This window comes from Mixophyes fleayi, chromosome 4 (assembly GCF_038048845.1).
Source record: "Mixophyes fleayi isolate aMixFle1 chromosome 4, aMixFle1.hap1, whole genome shotgun sequence".
Lineage (NCBI taxonomy): Eukaryota > Metazoa > Chordata > Amphibia > Anura > Limnodynastidae > Mixophyes > Mixophyes fleayi.
Genome location: NC_134405.1, coordinates 57,087,095 through 57,099,430, shown reverse-complemented (window position 1 = coordinate 57,099,430; position 12,336 = coordinate 57,087,095). Strand labels below are relative to the sequence as shown.

Here is a 12,336-nt window from a genome sequence, read left to right as displayed (position 1 = left end):
AAATGGGGAAGGGGCTGAAAGGAGGTAATGGGCTGCTGATAAGTTTCTCTGGCCTATATCTCACTATATAGGACAGTCTCAAGTGTATAGATCACACTTATACAAACCTTCAATTTAATGGTCAGATTTATTGTCTGAAGATGGTGCATTTTTTTTTTTTTTTTTTTTTTTTTTTTTTTTTTTTAACTTCAATAGTATTTTTATTAATTTTTCAAAAATTATGGGGTACAGAAGGAAGAAAAGGGATGGGGGGGTAAGGAAAGGACACAAAATAAAAAGGGAAGGATTGAAGGGGTACATAGTGGGGGGAACACATTAAACAATTCTGCTGTTAAACCATATTTAACACATGAGGGAGGGAACCTAATAGGATCCCTTCCAATTCGTGAAAGTTACACTGGTCGAATGGTCACCATGGAACTACTAATAGGGACATTGGGGAACTTCGCTAAGTGTAGGAGATGCAGGTAGTAAATCAGTCTATTCGGTCTGGACGCGCTCCCTCTCCGTCCGTAACATACACATGCCAGCTGAACCACTTCATTATCGGGGACGAGGAAGATGGTGCATTTTAAAGATGTATTGGGTGGGAGGATGGCATGACTTCTGCAGGTTATACATGACCTGACTTCTGAAAATACTAATCCACGAAGATGAAAAGCAGTCTATGCCAGTGGTTCCCAAACTTTTGCGGTTAGCGGCACCCAAATTTTTTCAAGGCACCCCTCCAAAATAATTACTGAGCAGTCCTATTTTTAGAAGTAGTTGGGTCAAAAAAAATGTAATAAGTATTTAGGTCAGGACAGAAATACTTATTTAGTTGTATGCAAAAATGCCCCCTCACACTGCCCTCTCTCACGCCCCTCGAGAGAGGAGTCTTCTGGGTCCCGGCGCCGCGCGGATTGGTAAGTTATGTGCTTTGTTTTTTTCCTATGGCTGGCTCACGACACCCCAGTGACAGTGCCGTGGCACCCATGGGAGCTGCGGCGCACACTTTGGGAACCGCCGGTCTATGCTGATGTAGATGAGTCATGAGATCAGGATTCCTTCTCCCCCCCCCCCCCCCCCCCCCCCTCTCTTGTGAGCTGCTGAACCTTGCAGTCAGTTTTATTTCTAACCCTTCTGCACTGCAATATTGCATAAGTTGTAATGCAGCTGCACCAACTCCCTGCCCCCCCACCCCCACCCCTCCCTTCACCATACACAAGTTGTTTAGAAAACTGGTTTATCAATTGTAATCTACTCAAATGCTGGAGATCCAGGAATATTGCACAAAAAAATAAATTCCAGGCAGACATCCTACTACCTGAGGTAGCAACAGCAATGGTGCCTTGTCTACACAAAATTCCATGTTCACTGCATAAATCTGACTGTATCTCTGTATAGGACAGTCTCCAGTTTATATATCACATTTACACAATAGGATATATATCTGGTCTGTATCTCAGTATGTGTATGTGTATATTTTTTTTTTCTTTATTTCTACATCTAAAATCAATAGGATACAAGGCTAACTTATGGTTCATGAAAATACTTGAGCAGAGTATTGCTAATCATATAATGTCAGCAATATCATTCACATATATTCCATTCATATAATAGACTGTTCTGGTTGTATCTCAGCTTAATGTTTCAGTGTACTCTCTACCCACCCTCCCTTTTATTTCTGGCTCTCTCCCTGGTATTTGCTGACCTTGTGCATCCTAACCTTTCCCTTTAGTACATCCAAATACTGTTTTGTATGTGTCCTATCAGGTTTCTCTCATTGTGAGCAGTATTGAAAGGTTTAAAATATCCTCTAAAAGGGGCATATACTATTTATACCACATGTATGTAACAAGGTGATATTGTTAGTTACTGCCGTACAGAGAATATAGCAACCTTTAGATAAAGTAATAATCTAGTCCTGATAAGTCACAACAATGTCTTAGTTTAATTACTGCAGACCATGCTCTTATGTTACATAGTTGCTTACATTTTAATTTCCCTGTACATTTTACTGCTGAGCACAAGTCAAGGACAACTTCTGTGTGGGTAAGCAGGGCAATTGTGCAGTGCTCTAACAGTCCTAAAAGCCCCTAACTAGGTCCCACAACACATGCTTTATTTGACCACTACCACCAGGCTGCTTCTCTCTAGGGGTAGTGTTGGGAGCTGTCTTAGTTATTACTCGGCTCCTGGTGTCTCTTAAAACAAGGGTTCCAGGAGCTGTCAACAATTAGCAGACAGCCCCTACTAGTCAATTAGCCAACTGTAGTTTAGGCCACTTTTATGGCAGATCCTGGAAGCCATTTGAAGCCTGGCCTATCTTATTGTAAATGACAGCAGAGAGGGCCAGTGTTTTTCTTTGTTACCCACCAAAATTAGGATCTGCATTTGATGTAAGTGAGGACAATTGGTATCTACAGTGTACACTGGCCACCACCATTGAGGTCTGTATTGTAAACTAGTCACCAGAATGTTTGCCAGCAGAATAAGAATCTGTATTATAAAGCAGCCACCCTAGTTATCGCTGGCTTTGCATATTTGCCACCAGATATAGAGTCTGTATTATATATGTAGCGGCGGCGGACATAAGGGCCGGCACATATGCACTAATGTCAGGGATTGGTAAAGCTTTGCGCACAGTGACATCACTGAGACAAAGGGAGCGAGGTAGAAGAATGACTGGATACTGATGGGTAGCAGTTGGATGAGGAGAAGGAGTATGGAGGAGAGGAAACAGCATTGAATAAGGGATACAGCAGTGATGAGAGAGACCAGCGATGTATAGAAAGAGAGAGTGATATAACAGGAGCCATTATAAGCTGGACTGCTGTGAGAGATATGAACAGAGGAGCAAAGAGAGAGGCTGATGAGTACCTATGTTTCTTATATTATTAAAGTGAATGGACTGAGCCATATTCGTTAGCTAGACAGGAATAGTTAGAGTGACTGAAGTGTTCTATTATACAAGTAATATTTACAGAAAGGACATTGTCTTACACTCCAGGTTGCAACTGCTTTATATTGGAACTGGAAGAAGAATGGGCCTATATTATTTTAGGTGCTATGCCCATGTTGTAGTGTGTTTTTTTTGTTATGCTTATGCTATTGTATTGTTCACACTATAGTAGTATAATTTTAGATAAAATTAGAAAGACCAATTTGGTGTGAGAATATTTCCTTTGTGTGCGCCTGTGGTCTAGTGTAGGGGGGCGGAGGGTTCACACACGCTAGCCGAGGAAAGGGGGTGTTACATATACAAGAATGTGGAAGGGTTTAATTGTACATTGGAAACTAGAAATGGCATATTCTTTATATAATTGCTCCCAGAATCGGGTCTGCTTTGTATAAGTTACAAAATTACCCTATTCTTGTTCTTAGTTTTTTCATTATGGACCAAAGTGCACAGCATCATTTCTAATGTTCTGTGTGTTAGTTATAATTCTCAGAATCTGCTTTTATTTTGAGTATGTGTATAATATGCAGTAATTACCCTAATGGGCTCCAACCGTGAGCCCTATCTTGACTAAAACTGAGCATGAAAGGTGTATCTAAGCATTTTATGAAGTGTTTAGATAACTTGTGTTTGCACAAACCCAGTCCCAATGCAACTACTGAAACTTGTTATTTAATCAAGAAGAATCTTGGGCCCTGGTATTATGCTTCTTGTGGGCTCCTCCTCCCACAACCCCAGCCCATACTGATCTCATCTGAGGATACTTGCGCAGCTTTAGGCAAAGCCGGAACTGCGTGAGCAGCCTAGGAGTGGTCTATGGACCAAAGGAAGCTATTGTTCTCCATAGTCACTTTCCCCGGCTCTTAATCTAGTTAAATTGGGGCCATAGGTGGGCTGATGGGGCTGGAGCAACATCTGCCTCCACCATAACCATCACCTCTGGGCCATGGAGGCCCGGGTATTTTGTACCTACCAGCTCCCTCAGTGGTCCTGTATTGAATACTTGCATTTTAAGTATTTAATTTCATTAAATATTAATGCACAGAAAGGAGGAATAGACAAAGCTAAAACCAGGGAAAATCAACATCTGAAAAAGGGACAATTGGTAATAGAAATTGTATACCACCAGAAAAGTGTTGTTACACTCCACAAGACTAAAGGTCAATTGCTACCTAATCCACAACCTCAAAAACCTGATGTTTCCTATCTGTCCCTTTTACACCGTTCCATCCCGGACCCCAACAAGTTTATGTTAGCTCTGATTGGACACATTCTTAATGCTGCTAAGTGCGCGATAGCTGCTAACTGGAAACAGTCTGACCTCCCCGCTCTCCTCCTCTCGCTCTAGAATTTAACAATCAATGTGAATTTATCAAAAGGATACTCCACAATCTACATGTTAAATTTCAAGCTACTTAGCACCTAGTCATCTTATTAGGCTGGGTGCATACTACAGAAAATTTCTCCCGATGCGATATCGTTAACTATTTTACCAACGACGGAAAAGAAAAGGAAAGTCCCGATCAGGATGCTGATTCCTGTGTACACACTAAGCACATTTTACATGATTTGCCTTCAGATCTGTGCTCTTCATCTGTCCTAATCATCGGTTGAAAAGTTCTGGACTCTGCACACTCCATAGAGATCTATGGATACTGAAGGAGATTTTTAGTGTGGTTTAAAAGTCAAATCAAATGATACAATGTGCTTTGTAACGATTATCGTTTATCATTACACTATACACACTAATGCGAGATCAGGCCAAACGGTCGTTCAATATTATGTGATTGGCCCGATAAGCGGCTGAAAACCCATAGTGTGTACCCAGCCTTATGAGGCCATTGTTTAACCTCTTCCTCCACATTAATATCTACATTTTTACTCTTATTTTACACATGCTGGAACTTTAGTTTTATTTGCTGATCCTTTTCCCTTCCTCCTAGTGCCCTTTCTCCTTTATGTTTAGCCTCTAACCCTTTTGTTTGAATTTAATCTTTATGCCTATGGTTTATTTTTGTCTCTACAAAAAACTTGAATACATTATATTTAAAAAAAGCCAAGGGACCAGAGGCCAAGGAAGCAATGGGAGTCACTAAAAGACATTTCAGTAATAGAACCTGGATAAATGAAGGGTATAAAACAGTGCCTCTCACAGATCCAAAGCAAATCAAGAAGTCAAGAGCCCCCTCATTTAAAGAATGAAAGTCAATGTTTTATTTAACACACACATAAGCCCATATCCAAGTCCTATAAGCCTAATCCAAGCTCTAAAGAGCTCTTCACCCAAATTCTAACAATGTTGAAAACCTTCACATTTATATTTGTGGAGAAACAAAAAATAGGTATTGTTTGCTGTAGTGTAAAGCAGTGGGAATTGGGTACATTATAGTGTTGGAATGTAGATGAACGTTAGTCTTATTGTTTTGCAATGGTGACTCACAAATGTGATGTTTGCCCAGGGCCGGTAGTGTTAATCGATAGATGTTAATCATAGAAAATAATAAATAATAATAAATATTCACTGAAGATATGAGGAGATGGGGTTGGCCTTAAATCCCCATCTACAAGAATAAAGGTCTCAATGACTGTTGCCCATTGTTATGTGGTCTTTAAATGAGTGCTAGTAAATGATTTTAGCACAGACAAACAATTAGTACTACCAGAGTTTGGTCAGTTCATGTTTAGCATCATTATATGTTGGATTATATGAAAATTACAGCAAACTGTGTTTCACTATTTAATATTACTTTGTATACACTTTTTTTATTATGTGTTTATATTAATAAAATAATTTTATTTCAATTTTACTGTGTTGGTATCACAATATTGAAGTGGGTCAACTACATTTCTGTTTTCTGTTTTTACTTTATTGATAGTTTTTTTGCTTATTGCAAAAAGTGGGGATTCACACAACCCTTATACAGCTGCGTTTTTGATCCAACCTTTGTATTAATTTTATTATTATGTTCCTAAGCTGGCATTGTCAATGTAAGAAGTGGTTTTCCTCCTTACTCTCAGTTTTATACGATTTCAATTTACAAATAATACTATAATATTAATGAAAGATTTAGTGATTTATGGGGTTTATGGCTGTGTATTGTAATTTTATGTTAAACACGTGCCAACTGGCCACAGTAGAGTTACTGCGGGTTGGTACCTCTATAACTTTAGGTGATGGGTTTTCATGTTGCCTCTTAATGGTGGCTTTGTGCTATCAAGCACTCCCGTCATACCACTATCATTAGACCTGGGCTGTCACTGACAGCCCAAATGTCCCATTAGTGATTTCTTTACTGCCCACTCAAGAGTGACAGTCTGGGTCCAACGACATTAAAAGACAACGTAAAAGGGGTCCAGTGAAATCACTTGGTTCCTTCCCCTCTGATCGCCAACACATTGCGTTCAAAGACAACACAGACTGCTGATGGTGAAATGTTCTTAGAAGAGTGTGTTGTTCCCATTTTTCTTATCATTTGCACATATAGGCCCCATGAAATACAATACATATTCTAATATGCCAACAAAAAAAACACATGTAAAAAAAACAACATAAATTTACTTGTGTAGCCTAAGGAATAAAAGTTTTTCCATTTAATAACCTGTATAGTCCAGGAATGGGTGAAAATTCTGTGGGTATGAAGAGGTTAATTTATGGTGTATGTGTGTGTGCGTGTATTGTTGGAATGTGAGTAAAAGTGAATCTGCTTATATTAAATAATAATATTAGTGCCCCTCTCATTTTAGTGTTGGGAGGTGTACTGTGCTGGCTGCAGATGGGGGTTGGTGATATATTTCTGGAGTGATTTACTAAGATGAAAGGTCATTGCACCATGCACTACACTTAGGTAGGGACATGGGTGCAGTGCTTAGCAGGCAGTGATTATTTTAATCTTGACATTTTATCTCCCCCCGTAGTGAAATGATAATAGCACACAGACAGTGACAGCCAGCAGGCAAGGTGACACAACTGTTGTTCTGCAGAATGAGATGTTCTGGTACTGCTCTGCTGACTGGGAGGAAGGGATGGGGATGCGCTGCTGGGAGGGGCTGCTGCTCTGCAGGCAGGGAGGGGACCAGCCTGTCCCTGGTGATGCTGAGGATTAGCTGTTGCCATAGTTACAGGATTCAGGACCAGCAGATGATGCTGACAGTGTATGTACTGCCCGGAATCTCACGGTAACACAGCGGAGGGATCAGTGGAGGGGGGGGGGGGGGGCACAGGGGGAGCAAGCAAATTGAATGGGGAAGTGCAAAAGGAGAGTTTAGGGTGTGTAATATTGAGGGAGGAGGGGGATTTGTGACTGTGCATCTTGTGACTGCGTAACAGGGAGCTGGGCCTGGTTATGGTGTACGTATATATAGGTGTATAGAACTGCATGTGTAGTGTGTTTATACCTCACAGTGTATATATACATAGATTATATGTGATAATGTGTGCTTATATGTGTGCAACCTTACGTATATAATAAGAGTGTTCAACATGTGTGTGATGTGCATGTCTGCTAACTAATACTTATATAATTATACATGATACCTGGTCATATGTTAAAATCAGTCTGAGATTGTGTATATCTATTTGCCATGTGAAAAAAAATTCAGCACTATAACAATGATTGCTGGTATATATATATGTGGTATACTGATGGCATATATGTGGTATTTTTGCAGGGTGTCTACGTGTGCTGTATACACAGACAGATCATGTTATTTATGGGAAGTGGCCTCCCTGCTCAGTCGGGACCAGTTATTGTTGTAATTGTCATCTTGTGCCGATCTGGCTAGTTATCTAGCAGTGTAATCTCTCTATAATACTACACAGAAATGTCTTTATATGACCGGACTGGCAGAGACAAAGGATAGAGGGTACGAGAGGCACACTCATGTAGAAATGACACACACGTGCAGAAGGCATGCTTAGAAGTTTGTGAGTAAATGACAGTCCTGTTGGAAAGGCAATAAAAAGCCATGCTGGATTACAGAGAATTGTGGACATGTTTAATGAAGATAGGTGACTATTTGGCATTTACAGTTGAGGGGCCTGAGTCATTAAGGAGAGTAAAGCATAAAAAAGGAGTAACTTTAAATTTGGGCAAAACCATGTTGCATTGGAGGGGGAGGTAAAGTTAAAATGTAGGCACAGATTTATAGTTGCGGTAGGGCATGTCCTAGTTCAACTTTGAATTTCAGTGTAAAAATAAAACTATCAAGTATTTGTGTGCTAGATGAAAAAACAGCCAGTATTTATCTTATGTGCAAAATAATAAATTAATTTGCACCCCTTCCATTGTAACATGGTTTGTCCCGGAGAACATTTACTCCTTTTTCTTGCTTTACTTTCCTTAATGACTCAGACCCGAGGTCTACATAGTGTATGCTGCTTTCTATTGTGCAGATTCAGTATTTAAATTCAGATTGTATCGGCAAAATTATTGTGAACAGTATTGTGTGGATATAATAGTGTGGATATTTGTGTATATAATATTCCAGTAGTTTATTTTGAGTATCTAATGATGTTGCTATGTTTACTGTATATAATGTATGTAGTATACTGTATATGTGACATCAATATTATTTGTACATCTATATTAACATAAGGCAAACATACCAATCATTTTCTCTCATCTTAAATAGTAATCAAAATAATTATAGCCAATCAGGGAGCTACTCAAGGGAAGAAACAAACATTGTGTTTACTGGCACACCAGACTGACAGGAATAAACACACTGTACACACCTTATGGTTTTCAGGAATTCATATAACACTAAGATCATTATGCAGGGCATTGGATACCTTAATTGCATGCATTTTCTACAATTATATACAAAAACTTCATGAGATAAACTTACATTTTTCAAAAGTAGAAATCTTGTATTTACAACATTCTATTAACATGTTCATAGTAAATATAGTGCAGTAGGTCTTAAGCGACAAGTACAATGTAATAACTCATAACACAAATAGGATCTGCATTTTTATGGTTATGTCTCAGTATAATGTCCCTTTATTTATGCTGCAACCACTTTGCAGTTATTACAGGTCAGACAGGAAGCACCATGGTTTCATGACAAGGGACAATGTGTATGATCAGTTCCACCAAGCTGCTTCTTGGGCCCCCTCTCCCAGTAGATTGCACACATAGCCTTGACAAAAGAGACCAAGAGGACACAAGTGATAAGCAACCTGCTACGCTTCAGGGGCCACACAGCCTTCTACCTTTCAAAGGGGCCACACATTGCCACTAATCTTAGTAATAAATTAAACCAATACATTTAATCAAACAAAGAGACACCGATCTGTAATAACATATTAGCAGGTATTATAAACAATTGCTACATGCTGTCTTAAGCAAATCTGACAATACATCAGGAAGGAGCTTTGTGCCACAAGTTAAGGCTTGGAGGGCTACCTGTTGCCCATCACTGATCTATGCGGTCACTGCTTTTCCCCTGTACTCTGTTCATCCCTCGGATAGAAGGGGCTTGAGCTGTGGGCCCTTCCCACATTATAATCCACTATCCCTGGGCCCCTAATGCAAAAAACTTTGTACCACCCCAACCCCCATCCTTAATGACCTTGTGTAAGAACCATAGTGACAAAAATATTTACCTGTTTCTTAAGGGGTTATCTACTATCAAAAAAATGACAATGTTGTGGAGACCCTACCTGTTACACAACTCTAGCTCAAAATAGAGCTCTATGGAAGTGTTTGTCTTGTACAGCTATGGGCAGTATGTAATGCTGTTGTTTTCCCTGCAATGACACAATGCAGAAGAAATTAGCAGCATTGTGGTCCAGTGCCTGGCTTCATGCACCAGGGGGTTTCCAGGCTGGGTGGGTGTGGACTGTGGACCCACTATTTGCTGTACACAAGTGTATAATAATCCTTATTTGTTTTAAAGGCCCCAGTGTGGAATTTGAAGATGACATGTTTTCCTTTACTCTATTGGGTGTAGTCAGGGCCATCTTTTCCATTGGGCACGATGGGCAGGTGCCCGGGGGCCCCACGGGCAAGGGGGCCCCATAGGCAGGGCTCTTAATTAGAATAAATAATCCTGCAATCCTAGGGCGCCGAAAACCCTAGCACCGGCCCTGTGTATATATATATATATATATATATATATATATATATATATATATATATATATATATATATGTATATGTATATATATATGTGTGTGTAGGGGCCCCGGTGCACTGCTTTGCCCGGGGGCCCTTAATGTTCTTAAGATGGCCCTGGGTCTAGTTAGTAAGAATGTATAATATTCAAGGCTCTCTTTGTGGATAATAATATGCAATAGTTTTATTTTTACTTTATATTTCTTGTTACAAGATTGTAATGATTCAACTTTCATAATGTTGAATATTGTTAAGAATTATGTAAACTGAGTATGTTACCTAACTTTTCTCTAATATACACTCAGTAAAAAGACACAGGTATAAAATTGCCTAACTCCACCTAGGCATCCTAAATATTAATTTTAACTTAATTACTTCACTGATCCCCAAGTAGTAGAGAAAACTGCGGTTTGTGATAATTCCACGCCAACAGTGCAGTGACACATTCTTTTTCCAAATCTGACAACTGAGAATAGTAATTCAAACAGCAATGTATCAGTTTTAAAGACTGGAGCTGATTGAACACGACCATCAACCAACGCTCTGTGCATTCAGCTAACTCAGTGTTGGACATAAATAGTTCTATGCAGACCCTCCTCTTCCACTGGTTGTCTACGAGGGGAGGAGATCCTTGGCATAGGACCACCCATGGTTTTGATAATTGCAGGAAAAGGGGTTAGTTAGGGAAAAATAATATTTAGGTTGATTTGTAGAGTAATATATGGTAGTGGAAACTAGAGCAGAGTTTGAGACATGGAGCATAATGGGCTTTTGCAATATTAAAGTTAATATTAACACATTAAGTATGTTTGCATTAGAGTAGCAAAACTATTGAATGAATGTGTATACTACTAATAACTTGGGCTACTTACCAGTTACACTATTAACATAATTTGTTTTTCCTCCCCTTCTGTCCATGCTAATCAGCACCGGGCCGCATCCTCTATGGGGAGTGGGCAACCAAACGATCGAAAGCCGACAGCTAGGGTGCTAGGCCCTAAGTTATGTGGCCCCAACTGGCACTCTTTGATCAGTGGGTAACAGGGAAATAGTAAATACTGTTAAATAAATAAAACATACTGCCCCCATTGAAAAAAATAGTCTGCAAATAAATTTATAAGAGTGCCCCCATTGAATAAATAAATAATTGTGACCTGATTAATACATAAATAAATAGTAGTGCTATTATTACAAAACCAAATAATTGCCCCTCTAATTTTTCTGTAGAGCAGTACATACTAATTACTTACCTGGAACATTCTTCTGTTCTTGATCCAATGATAGAAAATAAAAAACGCTCCCATCATGAAATGAGTACATGTTTGGTAAGCTTGACTACTTTATAGATGGACAGCCAACCAGGAGCATTATTTAGTAAATATCCCTATGGTATAATATGAATGCCGGGTTTAGGGTGGTAGTATGGTGTATGGTGCTGGGCAAGATTAATGGTGCTCACCATTCATTGTTATAAGCATTTATGTGAATCTGGGTGTGATGTATTGAATATAATGGTCCTGAAGATATTGGGCCTGATTCATTAAGGCACTTAGACAAGAAATGTCTTACTTAAGTCTCCTGGACCAAACCATGTTCAAATGAAAGGGGTGAAAACTTGTTTTCTATTTTGCACATAAGTTAAATACTGACTGTTTTTTAATGTAGCGCACACATATCAACTTTAAATGTCAGTGTACAAATAAGATATCAGGTATTTGTGTGCTTCATGAAAAAAGAGCCAGTATTTAACTTATGTGCAAAATAGAAAACTAGTTTTCACCCCTTTCATTTTAACATGGTTTTGTCCAGGAGACTTAAATAAGAAATATATTGCCTAAGTTTCTTAATGAATCAGGCTGATTATGTTCATACAAACATCATTTGTGCAACACTGAATATCTAATTATCATGGTTTACATCAGCTTGGTGGTTATAGTATACATGCTCTCTAAAGACAGCAATAAATGCCCGATGGACTATAAGATTCACTATGGAGACTGTTAGAGCTTCATAAATAAATAATAATACAATGAACTGAATGATGGATTTCCCAGCAATCACTCCTGCCCTCATTTTATTCTGTAGGAAAATAAAAAGTGTACATATTTCTGAAGTGATTCTTTATAATGTTTTACTGTGTCCAGCTCAATATGAATCACTATCAGTACACACCGTATTAGCTCTGGTAGTATTCAGAATATTTATACACACCTATACACAATCTGAGCTAGGTGGAAGGTCTTGACCTACTGAGCTGACACTCTGTATCGTGGGTAGG

At 39.1% G+C, this 12,336-nt stretch overlaps 1 protein-coding gene across 4 annotated transcripts in view; it reads left to right on the top strand.

Moving 5' to 3' along the window:
• The first annotated feature begins 7,003 nt into the window (after positions 1-7,003).
• DMTN (dematin actin binding protein) overlaps positions 7,004-12,336 on the top strand; it is a 45,106-nt gene continuing 39,773 nt past the window's right edge. The window contains exon 1 of one of the 4 annotated variants that reach the window (XM_075207140.1): positions 7,004-7,093. The gene's annotated coding sequence lies outside the window, so the exon portion shown is untranslated. Of the gene's footprint in view, positions 7,118-7,195; positions 7,290-11,010; positions 11,092-12,336 lie in introns of those variants that run through there. The other 3 variants (XM_075207141.1, XM_075207142.1, XM_075207143.1) reach the window with 3 other exon arrangements.